The 15616-nt window shown below is 40.6% G+C and overlaps 1 long non-coding RNA gene across 1 annotated transcript in view; it reads right to left on the bottom strand.

Annotated features, from left to right (window-relative positions):
- Window positions 1-448: 448 nt before the first annotated feature.
- LOC122552820 overlaps window positions 449-15616 on the bottom strand; it is a 16538-nt gene continuing 1370 nt past the window's right edge. The window contains exons 2-3 of the long non-coding RNA XR_006312512.1: window positions 3266-3373; window positions 449-527 (exon numbers count right to left, since the gene is read on the bottom strand). This is a non-coding gene — a long non-coding RNA (uncharacterized LOC122552820). The remainder of the gene's footprint in view (window positions 528-3265; window positions 3374-15616) is intronic.

Below are 15616 nucleotides of genomic sequence, written 5' to 3'. Positions count from 1 at the left end.
TCTAGCAATTATATTAATGTTTAGCTCATGTATATCTCAGCAACTTGCAATGTATTTTTAATTCCCACTCAGATAAAGGAGATAAAAGAGAAGCTGACATAGAGCACAATCATTAAAGCACATCAATAAACAAGAGGAGTCACAAAAGACAGTAGGTGATTGAATATCACCAATATTTGTCTTTTAAGAGCTCTCCTAAAGATTTTTTTTAATTTTAATGATTAAGTATCACCACTGTTTGGCTTTTTAAGAGCAAGTCAAAAGATTCTTTCAGACTCTCACAGATTGGATATCACCAATAATCACTGCTTAAAAGCTTGTTAAAGATCTGCAAAAGTTTTACCTTGTGTTGGGCTGAAAGCCAGTATCTATATGGTTGAGACATACACTGCCACCAGTGAAGATGACTGTATCATTGTGGAGTAAATAGTATTGAATGGTGAACCCATTTGGCTTTATTGGCACTGTCCAATAGAGTTCCACAATGTTGGGGCTTACAGTAATATGATAAGGGTTTGGCCAAATACCTACAAGAAAAATAAAGACAAGTTTGTTTGCTGAGGAAGCATTATTTTGTTCACAGTACATTAAGTATTTTATGACTGAATCTCTGAAACCTGTATTTGCATTACGTTTGTGCAGAAAAGGACCATTTTGCTCATGTTGAAATTTTTCATGATTTATGATCTCTAAAAATTAACCTGTAGATTGACTTTGAGGCTGGAGAAATCCTGTCCACTGGCCAATCTGAAATATTGCTTCTTAAATTCACACATTTTGATTGAGCTTTAATGGTCGATTAAGAATATTACTCAAAAATCAAATATGTTTTCTTGTTCTAATTCTAATTCTACAGAACTAAAATATACAAAGGTAAATCAATTGTTACTGAAAATTGTTGAAAAAAAACTTTGGGTGGATTTTGATGGAAAACCTGACTAACTGAGGTCCTTTCACAAGACAAAAGATGGCCTTGTGAATTTATACCATTCACAACCTATTCCTGTGCTATTTAACCTTAGGTGAAGGAATTAAGCTGCTATGGCTCTTTTGCCAAATTATGGCAGTTTAACCACCTATAGGAAGGAATAAAAATTCCTTGAGGCTAGTCAGAAACATTCCTTTGTGAAGCTAAAGGTAAAGAAGTAAACATGGAGAATTCAGCAAGTCGGGCAGTATCCATGGAGAGAGAAGCATGGCATGACTCCATTCCTTAACAGCTGAAAAGAAGAGAAAAAAAATTATGAAAGCATCAGATGAGACTAAGAATGAAATGGAACAGGGGACTGGGTGCTGATGAAAAGAGAGGTCAAGCTTATGCATGTGGTGGCACATGGCACTAAATGTGGACCCCAGGATATATGAGAGCAGCTGTCTGAGGAGCATGTATGTTTTGGAGATAACTGTAACCTTGGTTGGGTTAGAGACATAAGGATGGAACTTCAGCTGGAATCCTTGTGGGATAAGCTAGAACCAAACAGCTTACAGAGGAAGAAGCTGTACTCTGAAAGTAAGTTTCAGCAAATATTTTATCTGACATAAGAGGCAGATGAGAATAAACACACTGAATGATTAAAATAGAAAACCCATTGGAAAGAAGGTGAGAACTTCTTCAAGGTAGGCAGACCTGGAAGTGAAGTGACAGTGAACTAAACCATATCAAATTCTAAACATTTTCTCTTTTTATGTCTCCACAGAATGCTTCCAGACCTACTGAGTTTCAGCATTTGCAGTCATTTACCATAACTTGGGGCATAGAAAGTGCTTCTGTAGCCCCACAAGGATAATTTAAAAAAAAAATCCTTCCTGTAAAATGTTTATTGCAAACATTTGTTGCCTATTCCCAATTGCTCTTGGGAAAGTTAGGGTGTGTCCCCCTTCTTGAATCATACAATTTATCTGGTGTAGCTACATCCATAATGCTATACGGAAGACATTTCTAGGACAATAACAATTCACTTCCAAATGAGGATACTGTGTGGATTGGAGGAAAACTTGTGGGTGTTATATGCATGATGCCTTTGATCTTCCAAGTGGTAAGGATCCTGACATGGAAGGCTGAGTTGAAGGAACCAAAAAGTGTGTTGCTGGAAAAACACAGCAGGTCATGGGCATAAGCCCTTCATCATTCCTGGTGGCAGGCTTCTGCCCTAAATGTCGATTTGCTTGCTCCTTGGATGCTGCCTGACCTGCTGTGTTTTTCCAGCTTCAAAAAGTGCGGCACTGGAAAAGTACAGCTGGTCAGGCAGCATCCAAGGAGCAGGAGAGTCAACATTTTGAGCATAAGGTATGCTTTTCCAGTGCCATACTTTTCGACTCTCATCTCCACCCTATGCAGTCCTCACTTGTTACGTTGAAAGAGCGTTGTGCATGTTGTAGATAGTACGTCTTGATTGTGGTATGTACTGCGACTGTGCACCAGTGGTGGAGATAGTGAATATATAAGGTGGTGGGCAGCGTGCTAATGGATTGATTTGTCCTGTATGGTGTCAAGCATCTTGCATGTTATTGGAGCTGCAATCATTCAAGCAAGTGGATAATTGCAGCCGCTGTGTCTTGGATACTTCCCTCCTACTCCTGATTCACTTGACCTCAGGAAATTCTTTTTCAGCCTTTGAATCTAAAGTTGGCAGTTACCCAATTCACACCAATTGGGAGTAGCAGGTAGACAATCTGCAAGCTCATCCGCCTGACTGAAAATAGACGTGTGACATTTAAGTACAGCCCAGTGGTTAAAATTGTCAAAGTCATCCTTCTGTCATTGATGGACAGAAAATTAATTTGCTTTCTTGCTGGAATCACTCTTATGTTAAAATACTCCTTATTTCTGTTCACAATGTCCTTCACATTCCCAATTTTTTGTGGTTGCTCACTCTTTTCTCCATATGGCCTATCATTTTTAGCTTTTGCTTTACTTTTCTTCCTAACTAACCTAAATTATCTTTTTAGCTGTTCCTCCCTGTAAAATGAAGGTTAAATTGTTCTACTTACCTAGTTTCTTCTTGATCCTATCTCCCACTGTGCACGTTGGAGGTGAATGCATGTCTTTAAAAAAAGCGTGTACATGCCACCTTTCAGTCAACCAAAACCCAGGCTTGTCAGACTGACATGGTTATGTCATAGATACCATATGGGGAATGTTTTGACCTTATTTTGACATACTGAACCAGGATGAAAACTGCAAAATGAGTTTATGTAGCACTGTGTTCTAGACTTGAAAACTGCTCGTAAGAATGATTTTACTCATACAATTGATTTCTCATACCTTCAGGAGAAGCTTGCAGAGTCTGGTCTGTTGCAAATGGACTTGTGCTGCTTCCAGCAGAAGTGCACACAATCACTGTGACACTGTGGTCAGTGTGCGGCTGAAGACCTGTATCAAACAAAGAGACAATCCATGTCCTTTATATAAAGTCATTTATGTTTATCTTATTACAGTTAAATATTGATTTTTATTATTAAATGCATAAAATTTCCAGAGATTTGCCCATTCACAGTCAGTTTATGCCACTTCTCAAGTGTTTCTTCTGATCTCCTGCCAAATCCATGACAGATAATTGGGAGAACAGAAATTCTTCCCTCTCTGCATAAGTTTTATCTTCATGAATCATTTTGCGTCCTCTAAGCATCGGGAGTGGCCAGCACCACAATATCATTTACGGAATGTTATTCTGATTTCAGAATTTTAACCAATCCACTAAAGTAAAGGGGGAATGGTGGGGATCGAGGGCAGGGTTTGGGGCAGGAGAATGATGTGGCATTCATCTATATCCTGATCTAACTTATATCCTGGGGTTTAGAGCCTTTTGCCAAACCGTATAATTAATGATCACCTTGTACTGGTAAACTCTAATTGGAACATTTACACAATAATTACTTTGATTAACAACTTGATGGGTATGTTCTATGTTTTAGTAGCTACATGTGTTTGATGTAAGTTAAATTATGTCTGTAATGCATGTCTAAGAACTTGTGTACTGATGTTTGTGCATCGGGTCCTAGGGGATGATTTCTGTTCCCCTAACATCAATGAATAAAATGTTTTAGTTTTAGACAGTTTTCACATTGAATGTTTAAATTATCACCTCACACTTGCTACTTTTTCTCTTTGCAGCCAAGTGCTGTGGTATAAATTATATTATTCTCCCTGCTTCGAACTTCTGTCAGGACTATTTGTAACAAATTTTAAATCAGGTAGTGAAGAAGGCTAATAGCATGCTGGCCTTCATAACAAGAGGAATTGAGTATAGAAGCAAAGAGGTGCTTCTGCAGCTGTACAGGGCCCTGGTGAGACCACACCTGGAGTACTGTGTGCAGTTCTGGTCTCCAAATTTGAGGAAAGACATTCTGGCTATTGAGGGAGTGCAGCGTAGGTTCACGAGGTCAATTCCTGAAATGGCGGGATTACCTTACACTGAAAGACTGAAGCGACTGGGCTTGTATACCCTTGAATTTAGAAGACTGAGAGGGGATCTGATTGAGACGGAGAAGATTATGAAAGGATTGGACACTCTGGCAGCAGGAAACATGTTTCCGCTGATGGGTGAGTGCCGAACCAGAGGACACAGCTTAAAAATACGGGGTAGACCATTTAGGACAGAGATGAGGAGAAACTTCTTCACCCAAAGAGTGGTGGCTGTGTGGAATGCTCTGCCCCAGAGCCCAGTCTCTGGATTCATTTAAGAAAGAGTTGGATAGAGCTCTCAAAGATAGTGGAATCAAGGGTTATGGAGATAAGGCAGGAACAGGATATTGATTAGGAATGATCAGCCATGATCATGTTGAATGGCGGTGCAGGCTCGAAGGGCTGAATGGCCTACTCCTGCACCTATTGTCTATTGTCTATCATCAGTCTTCAATTTCTGCAGTGGATTATTTGGTACAGAATGCAAAATTTGCCAATCAGTAATCCTCTTCCAGTATTATATTCCATGGGACAGAAATTCTGTCAAAATTCTGCCACTCATGGTGGAATTTCTGTCCACAAGCTAAATTTGTTGACAGACTTAAGCCACTCCTGAACCTGGCAAGACCGACAGCACAACTGGTCTGGACCTCCTGAGGCAATAAGACTCTGAGGTCAGGTTGTGGTCAGATTTTGGCATTCTACCTCAACTGGCAGCTGAGTGCCAGCATTTCATACAGGCATAAGCAGATGAACTAGCAATGCAAAAGAAGCTGCATTTGCTCAAGTTTAATTCATGCCAAAGTGACACTACCCAGTGTAAGCATGCAGAAGTGACCTAAGGATTTCCAGACCATTTTCAAATTATCTAAATGAGGTAAACTTTCTACCATATACTCTGTTTACCTCCTCAACTGGTGCTTTTATCATCACATCATAAACGTTTGATTTAACCCTTTATTCCAATCATTATATATAGAAACAACTGATGAATTCAGGATCCTGTCATTTTGGAGAAATCTGTAACATATTTTGAGGTCAGTATAGAATATGTTGTGAAGACACACAAGAAATTGTGTGATGATCACAGCTTGGACTCTCTGCTAAGCTGCATTTAATTAAGCTGCAACTCTCGAGCAATATCAAGACCATTTATATATTACCTATAATACAGTAAAATATCCTATTTCATAACACTACCAAAAAACAACATTTGACTCCACAAATGTGATACTGGAACAGATGACCCTATCCTTGGTCAAAGGGTTGTGTTTGAAGGAACTTCTTAATGGAGTAGAGACTGATCGAGAGAAGAACAATTTTATTGTGGGAATACCAGAGTTTAAGGCGACAGCAGCTGAAAGCACAGCTGTCAATAATAGTGATTAAAATTAGGATTGCGCAAGTGGCCAAAATTGGAAGATCTCCAAAGGATAAGTCAACTTTCCATTATAAATTTAGCCCTGATTCTGAGTGACAGTCTGCACCTTTGGCTGCAACTGGCTTCCTTTTCGACCTGATTGGTTTGAAAACAATAAACACATTCTGAGTGCTTGTACAGGTATTTGGTAACAAACATTTTTCAGACTTCGAGCTTTGAATCCTTAATTTGTGCACAGTTTTTAAAATAATACGAACAGTTGGAAATAAATCAGACAATGTATTATTCCATTGGTATTTGATTTATATGTGTCCATACAGAGCATGGTCAAAAATGGATGCAAAATTCTAATGTCTCGACCTAGCTTTTGGGATGTGATAAGTAGCCTTAGTGGTTTAAAATGGTGTCCTTGGCTCCTTTAGTTACTTCCTATGTGAGTCATGCCAAAAGCCATATTAGTGACAAAATTAGTTAGCACACATTTAGCATATGCAGGAATTATGCAAATTGACAAATCATGGCTTCAACAAACAAGTCACTCTGATTTGATGTTAATGCTGCCATTTGGAGCTCAGTACTCCAGCTAACACTGACTCTTCATCATTCATGGCTGAACATTGGTCCAGTAATCAGGAAGGACTTTAACAGGATTAGTACTTGTAGATAGATGGTGACGGGTTGTTGCTATGAGTTTACAAGATTTTATCCTTTCTAGAGTTTTTCTGCATTTCTAAAGTCAGAAACAGTGAGTGGCTTGGCAGGTTTTAAAGGCAGTTGTTCTGACTTTAAGGCTTCTGAACAAGTCAGTTATCTCCTGACATAGGTGCACTAGTAGACATTCCTTTGGAATGCAACATGATTTGGAAAACGATCAAAGGTCACACAGAGTAAGACAAGCTGTGAGAAGATTTATTGAAGGCTGGTAGGTGCAGGGAATGTTGGATGGCTCAAAAAATTGAGGCTCAGGTCAAGAAAAGAAGGAAGCATATGTCAGGCATTGGCAGCTGGGGTCAAGGAAACAAAAGAGTAATTAGGGAGTGAATAGGGCTCCTTAAAGATCAATGTGGCCTCTATGTCTGGAACCACAGGAGATGAGTGAGATACCAAATGAATATTTCATGTTAGTATTTACTGTGAACAAGGACATGGAAGATAAGGAACTTGGGGAAATAACTACTGATGTCCTGCTCCTCAGATGCTGCCCTACCTGCTGTGCTTTTCCAGCGCTGCCCTTTTCATGTTTGACTCTCCAAGATCTGCAGTCCTCACTTTCTCCTATGTCTTAAAAAGTGTCCATATTACAGACGAGCAGGTTCAGGAGGTCTTAAAAAGCATAAAAGCAGATAGATCCATGGGACCTGATTAGGTGTATTCCAAAGCTTCGTGGGAAGCTAAGGAAGAGATTTCTGGGCCCTTTGATGAGATATATGTATTGTCTACAGTCATGGGTGAGGAAGACTGAGGTGGGTAATGTGGTGCCATTATTTAAGAAAGGTGATGAGGAAAAGTCAGGGAACTACAGACCGGTGAGCCTGACATCAGAGGTGGGTAGGTTGTTGGAGTGGAATTCTGAGGGACAGGATTTATGTGCACTTGGAAAGGCAAGGGCTGGTTAAGGATAGCCAACTCGGCTTTATGCTTGGGAAATCATATCTGACTAATTTAATTGAGTTTTTGAAGAGGTCACAAAGAAGATTGATGAAGGAAGAGCAGTAGACTTTGTCTACATGGATTTCCGTAAGGTATTCAGCAAGGTTCTGCATGGTAGATTGGTTAGCAAGGTTAGGTCACTTGGAATCCAAGGAGAGCTAATCAATTGGAGATAGGAGACAGAGAGTGGTGGTAGAGGATTGTTTTTCGGACTGGAGGTCTGTGACCAGTGCTGTGCCACAAAGATCGGTGCTGGGTCTACTGGTTTATATCATTTATATAAATGATTTGGATGGTTAGTAACATTGCAGATGATACCAAAATTGGATTTGTATGGACAGTGAAGAAGGGTACTTCAAAGTTAAATGGGACCTTGATCAGATGGACTAATAGGCCAAGGATTGGCACATAGAGTTTAATTTACGTAAATGTGAGATGCTGCGTTTTGGTAAGGCAAACCAGGGCAGAGCAGGAAAGGACTTATATACTTAATGGTAGGGCTCTGGGGAGTGTTGCTGAACAAAGACCTGGGGGTGCAGGTTCATAGTTCCTTGAAAGTGGAGTCGCAAGTAGACAGGGTGGTTTGGCACTCATGCTCATTGATCAGTGCATTGAGTATAGGGATTGGACTCATATTGCAGTTGTACAGGACATTAGTGAGGCCCCTTTTAGAATACTGTGTTCAATTCTGGCCTACCTGCTACAGGAAAGCTATTGTTAAACTTGAAAAAGTTCAGAAGAGGTTTACAAGGATGGTGTTTGGATTGGAGGGGGCTGAAGACACTGGAGCTTTCCTCCCTGGAGACTGAAGGGTGACTTTATACAGGTTTATAAAATCATGAGGTGCATGGATTGGATGAATAGCCAAGATCTTTTTTTCCGAGGGTAAAGAAGTACAAAAGTAAAGGGCATAGATTTAAGTTGAGAGGTAACCTTTTCGTGCAGAGGGTGGTGCGTGCACGGAATGAGCTGCCAAGGAAATGTTGAAGTGGATACAATTACAATGCTTAAAAGGCATCTGGATGGGTATATGAATAGGAAGGGTTTACATGGATATTGGCCAAATGCTGACAAATTGGATTAGCATATCTGGTTCATGTGGATGAGTTGGACCAGAGGGTCTGTTTCTGTGCTGTATAATTCTATGATTCTATGAATCTAAGAGGCATAGATGGGCTGAGGCAGGTTTGTTGGGTCACAGCTGAAGGCCACATGTACACAATCACAGTGTCCTAAGGATATGGGTCAGTCACTCAGAACTAAGATAATGTATTTTCTTCACCCAGAGAGCAGTGAGCCTGTGGAATTCAACAGAAGATTTTTGCTGTTCTCACAGTTCACCATCCATTGTTGCATAAGGGACGCCATTGACATTCTCAAATTGAGCAGAGCTAATTATATGTTTTTCTCTTGTGCTACAGAGATAAAGGAAGAGTGAACTTTGTCAGGAATGTAGAGTGCAAATGGTGCTTTGCCACACATCGGTTCTGTGCTTTGTTGCAATCAGAAGCAATTCTTCTCCCTCAATGTCCAGCTGGTGTCCAGTCATATGCAAACACTCTGCAGGTCAATGTTTTGTGTTCTTGCAGCAGCCATGTTGGAATTTGCCCAGAGGCAGGTGCACAGTTGGGAAATTTCCTGGTTCGATTCTCGCACCTGGGGAAAAAAGTGCCCCCATTGATGGGATCTTTGTTTCATGGTGAGTCTGGGGAGGGGTGGAGGGGGTGCGATGGAGGTGGTGGGTTGCCAAGATGGATTAAAAGTCTGTGACTTTGTACAATTATTTTGTTTAATTGTCAACACCTCTCTCCTGCACTACTCAAAGCTCACCACAACCTATTTATTCCCTATGCTCACACATGATAATTCTGTTTGACCCATGCATCTTACAAATCCTTACTAGTTCTTATAGCCCCTGAGCCAACTCATGACCTCCCACCTACCCGATTGTAATTTAACCATTAGCCCCAATAGCAGTTTTGTGCAAATGAATGTCTTCAACCCACCATCCTTTCCCTCAGCATCCTCCATTGGCAGACCTCAGGAAGCATATTGAAATGAAATAAAATACAGTTCTAAACTGCATAAACCCCTACTAATTCATGAAAGCCTACTCAATATATTTGCATTCCTTCAAGTTCTTAATCTTTTATAAAAACAAATACTTGTAGTCATAACCCCTTATTCAAGAAAGTTAATCCTTTCATCAACTCTTTGAACTGTCAATCAAACTCTGATCTTACAGTTCATCATTATGATAATAGTGATGGGTTGTGGAAAGCAGTCAATAAGTAATATTATGATAATAATTCTACTTAGTGTAATGTCAAATAATAGTTATTGAAACTCCTAGCACAACGTTTTTTCAAACAGAGAAACAAGAGGCTTTCTTTTTAACTTTTAAAGAACAGGCAATTGAAATAACTTGAAGCTTGACATACAGTCACAGAGTCATAGAAATATGCAGCACAGAAATAGACCCTTCAGTCCAACTCATCCATGCCGACCTGGTATCTTAACCTAATCTAGACCCATTTGCCAGCAGTTGGCTCATATCCCTCCATACCTTTCCTATTCATATACCCATCCAGATGCCTTTTAAATGCTGTAATTGGTGTCATTATTCTCAAGAAATATATCCAATTTTGTCTTGACCATGCTCAAATCTTGAGCTGCCACTGATCTCTAAGGTCGAGAATTCCAAGGATTCACCCTCTGGGTGAATAAATTTCTTGTTATCTCAGTCTTAATGATGACGCCGGTGTGAAAAAGACATAAGCGTGGATAGCATGCATCACTTTCTTTGGCAGCTCATTCCATACACGCACCACCCTTTTTGTGAAAAAGGTGCCCCTTAGGTCCCTTTTAAATCTTTACTCTTTTATCTTAGGCCGATGCAATCTAGTTTTGGACTCTCTCACCCCAGAGCAAAGATCTTGTCTATTTACCCTATCCATGCCCGTCATGATTTTATAAACCTCTATAAGGTTGCCCCTCAGCCTCCAGGGAAAATAGTCCCAGCCTGTTCAACCTCTCCCCTGAGCTCAAGCCCTCAAATCCTGGCAACATCCTTGTAAATCTTTCCTGAACTTTTTCAAATTTCACAACGTCCTTCCTGCAGCAGGGAGACAAGAACTGCATGCAGTATTCCAATATTCTGTACATGACCTCCCAACTCCTATACTCAACACATTGACCAATAAAGGAAACCATACCAAATACCTTCTTCACTATCCTATCTACCTGCAACTCCACTTTTGAGGAACAAAGCAAGGAACTAAGTAGGACTGATAAATTAAACTGCATTTATTTCAATGCCAGAGGCCTAACAGGTAAAGCAAATGAACTCAGTGCATGGCTGGGAACACGGGACTGGGATATCAAAGCAATTACAGAGACATGGCTCAGGGATGGAGAGGACTGGCAGCTTAATGTTCCAGGATACAGATACTATCGGAAGGATTGGGGGAGGGGGCGGTTCAAGAGAGGAGGGGAGTGGTGTTTTTGATAGGAATAACATTGCAGTTGTACTTACGGAGGATATTCCTGGAGTACATCCAGGGGAGTTATTTGGGTGGGAACTGAGAAATAAGAAAGGGCTGATCACCTTATTGGGATTGTACTATAGACCCCCCTCCCCCCCCCCCCCCCCCAGTAGTCAGAGGGGAATTGAAAAACGAATTTGTAAGGAGAACTCAGTTATCTGTAAGAATAATAAGATGGTTATGGTAGGGGATTTCAACTTTCCAAACATAGACTGGGACTGCGATAGTGGATAGAGAGGAATTTGCTAAGTGTGTAGAAGAAAATTTTCTGATTCAGTATGTGGATGTACCTACTAGAGAAGATGCAAAACTTGACATTTCTACAGAAATGTTGTATTTGCCCTTCATGAGTGTTAATGTATGTACTAAAAAATTATAACTCTTACACTGGGGAATACTGCCTGTGCTCGAGTGAAAATCTGGTCTGTGGAACCCAGCACTGAGTTCAAACAGCTCTGTTGAGTTTGAGCTTCCCTCTGTGTGATTCATGTCCTTACCCCATTCCCTTATTGACAGAAATAGGATGTGTCAGAAATGACGGTGGGATTTTTGATTCTGCCTGCTATTTTTTAAAGTCCCTGGATTATCCACAACTTTAAGAAAATCTCAGCTGTTGCCTTCATTCTGTACTAGTCCATTCTGCCAATCTCATTTGAACTATCACAACAAACCGGAATATGGTTGGTAGGAGCTGATGATTATTTACTTCAACACCACTTTCCTGCATTATTCTCCTTTCCCTTGGTGTCATTATTCTCAGGAAATATATCAATTTCTGTCTTGACCATACTCAATGATTGAGCTTCCACAGATCTCTAAGGTTGGGAATTCTAAAGATTCACCCTCTGGGTGAATACAGTTCTTGTTATCTCAGTCTTAATGATGACTCTGGTGTGAAAAAGACACAAGCGTGGATAGCATGCACAGAGCCAATGCTTCCACATAAAATCTGACAGCGAAAGCCATTATTGTACAAAAACCACACTTCCACTGTTTGGACAACTCTGCATGCTTTGCCATGCTCAATAGTGTGGCAGTCAAGGTTCATGGTGGTCTGCTGTATGTTGCACAGTCTTGAAATCATGAGGCCACAGGCTTGGCCACATGAGGTGCAGCTGAGGAACAGAAAGAGGAGTTGGAACGGAGAATGAAATCTTGAAAATCCCTTTCATACCAAGCTGTTTGTGAATAATTCATCTTGTCATTCCCCAAGAGCCCAACATCTTCACAAATGTCTGTTCCTGACCATCACAGGATCTGCTTAATACAGTGCAAACATCAGAACCATTGAATAGGCAAAGGAAATATTCAGATAATTAGCTTACCACAGTTGAGTACTCCTAAGTGCTGTTTCCAAGTAGATTTGTAATTCCTAGTAGTCCAAAGAATGCTTTGCCAATTGCTGCAACATGGCAAATAGGAAGTTGCTTACTTTCACAGAGAGGGACTGCAGATAATCTCAGAAGATGGTATCGAACAGCCTGGAAGATCCAGTTGCAAACTGTACCAACTAACCATAGGCAGCAGTGCTGGACTGACTCAGGGACAATAGCCAGGGCACTCGTCATGGCAGGTCAATGAATAACCCTTCCCTGAGAAAGGACAGTAGGTTTATCCTCCCATGGAACCACTTCCACTCGCCTGGGGAAACACCTCAGCAGATCCTATCAAACCTATGTAGGGCCGACTACTGAACTTCTAGACCATTTACACACGGCAATTGGCAACCATGATGGCAGCAGGCTGAAATGGAAGACAGAAACTAGAACTTGCATGGTACCATCTGGAGAATAATTTGTTTCTACTTGTCCTGCAATTGAATTTGGCCATAAGATGCTACATCATGTTTTGGTCTATTATTGTGCTAATGGAGCTGGCCATTATGTCCAAGCATACAAGTGAAGTCATTTGCAAAGTTAATTCTGGATTCCTCCTCTCTCTTTGCCATTGCAAAGCAGGCATTCTAGTTGGTCTGCAAATACATTAAGCCCTTCTATCTTTGCATACTCCCATTAGCCTTCCTCTGCAATCTGTCCCATCAATGTGCTCATCTGAGCTTTCTGCAGCAGATCTAGCATGAAAACTCATGCTCCAGGGAGCTGCACCTAATTATTTCTTTTTATTTAGCAAATGCAAATCAACAAAACCAAGTGATAGCCTCCTGATTTGCTCAGTCTGATTAGTTTGTTTAGGGGACACTGCTTGATCTTATGCAGCATTGCTTGTTTCTCCCAATCGGTTTGTACTAAGGCACCAGCAGCAGTGGTTGGCCACATTAGAGCCATGGCTTTACCTGCTTAGCAAGTATTACTCTCAGTGTGGGAGTACAAAGTCTCAGATTCAATCAATAGGACTTGTCACAAGTAACTTGTTAGTGAGTTCTTGTACTTCCTGTTCTTTGATCCAAAGGATTAACTGAAATCTACTGATTGATCTTGCTCAGGAAGATTATGCCATATGGGATGCTCTGATAGAAGATGGCAGTAGTTGGGCTGAATAGTCATTGTGGAATAGTAATTGTGGTGTAATACATTTAGTTTCAACTAACGTGTAGGTGTTGGCAGTTGATGGGAGTGTGGGAGAGCAAAGTTTGTGAGTACAGGACACCAGCATAGTTGTTCAGACACTGTATATCCTGTCTCTAAGCAATTCTCAAAAGAATATGCAATGTATGCCATCTGAGCTTGAAGCATTGAGTATGAGATCATTTGATGATATTTCTTCATCATTACAGTCTTCCTGCTCTCCCTCTTATTGCTGTTCTAGCACTCTGATCAGATTGCTATTTTTGAGTATCTTCATGGAAAAGGGCATAAGGATAGTGTTGTAGAATGGGGGCCCAAGTAAGTAACATACTTACCCATCCTCAACTTGTAATCATAAGAGATTGTGGACTGAGGAGGAAATAGAATATAACAAGGAGGATTGGATATGAACATACCATTATTTTAAATTGTATCAGCCCTGTCACAATATAATCTTAACATGGGCACATCAATAAAGGTGAGCACATGTCACATCTAGTCGTGTGCTAATATATTCTACAAGATAGAGAGAAGGGAACCAATGAATGTGTTCAAACTGTTTGGGCAATATTGTCATATCACTTTATCTTCCAGTATAAGGCAGTATATAATCAGAGGCAGAACTGGCAATCATTGGGAGACAATTTGTGTAAGTAGTGAGATATGGAAATGAGGCTGGTTGAAGTGTTAAATGTATGAGGGTGAGGTAAAACTATAAACATCAAGTATAAGTTCTGAGAGCAATTATGGTTAGCTGAGTGAAATGGCATGGTCTGAATATAAGGCTAGCGTGCTACTGACAGATTATGGCATTTGAACATACATTCACTAAACTTGGTCACTTACGTGAGGTCACTGAACATTTTGCAACATTTCTTGCAAGTCTTCAGGACTTAATTCTGACTGTATGCCCTTATTGACGTCTGATAATATGTCTCAACAGCATTCTCGTTTAATCCTTCTCAACCAATGCATCAAGTGCAACATCTAAAACTTTTGCAGCCTTGTCTCTTTCCCATGGTGTGCCATTCATGTTAATTTTCCAGGTTAGAATTGGTTTTACACTGACTTCCAATCCTTGTTCCTGCCAATTCTCTTGAAGGGGTGCAGGCTAGCTATACCTGGTGCTATTCTTTCACAATTTTGGCTACTTTCTTGTGACACTGCTGCTCAACTGCATAGGTTAGTGCTAGATGCAAGCTACAATCATGGTAGTGAGCAGGCAGGACTAAGTTGATGTGGTGTTCCATCAGAAACAATGAGTACCAGTTAATTGCACATTGCAACCTAGCGTATAGTTTTGCTGTCAACTGACATTTGTAGACCTAAGACTGGAAGTTCCATACAACTTTTGGCATCAGCTTTTCAAAGCTGAGCAGCAATGAACAATTTGGAGGTAAACCAAATTGTGTTACATCTCCCATGTCAAATTCACGATTCTGACAAAACTCATGTGAACTTTTTCTGCAGGTCCCCCTTTATGATGTCATTTACAAAGACAAGACTGATTTGATGCCAAACATTTGCACTGAAAGAAGCACAAACATTTGCTATTAATTTATGTTCCTAAACGAGGCCCTGAAATTTTGTATTCAGTTGGCAATCAATTCTGGTGAGATTTAGAATTTGGGACTGTGTGGTGGTAAGCTCTCTTGAGGATATTCTCTTCATTTTGTTCACGGATGATCTCCTTTCTTTAAAATGCATTGTCCTTAGTCTTCAAACTCAACAATAATGGCAGCTGTCTGAAAAGTGGTTCACATAGAGTCAGAGAGATCTACAGCCTGGAAACAGACCCTTCAGTCCAACCTGTCCATGCCGACCAGATATCCCAACCCAATCTAGTCCCACCTGCCAGCACCCAGCCCATATCCCTACAAACCCTTTCTATTCATATACCCATCCAAATTCCTCTTAAATGTTGCAATTGTATCAGCCTCCAACACATCCTCTGGCAGCTCATTCCATACACGCACCACTCTCTATGTGAAAAAGTTGCCCCTTAGGTCTCTTTTATGTCTTTCCCCTCTCACCCTAAACATATGCCCTCTAGTTCTGGACTCCCCGACCCCAGGGAAAAGACTTTGTCTATTTATCCTATCCATGCCCC

The sequence above is a fragment of the Chiloscyllium plagiosum genome, chromosome 9 (genome assembly GCF_004010195.1).
Source record: "Chiloscyllium plagiosum isolate BGI_BamShark_2017 chromosome 9, ASM401019v2, whole genome shotgun sequence".
Taxonomy (NCBI): Eukaryota; Metazoa; Chordata; class Chondrichthyes; order Orectolobiformes; family Hemiscylliidae; genus Chiloscyllium; species Chiloscyllium plagiosum.
This window is presented reverse-complemented; position numbering and strand designations above follow the sequence as displayed.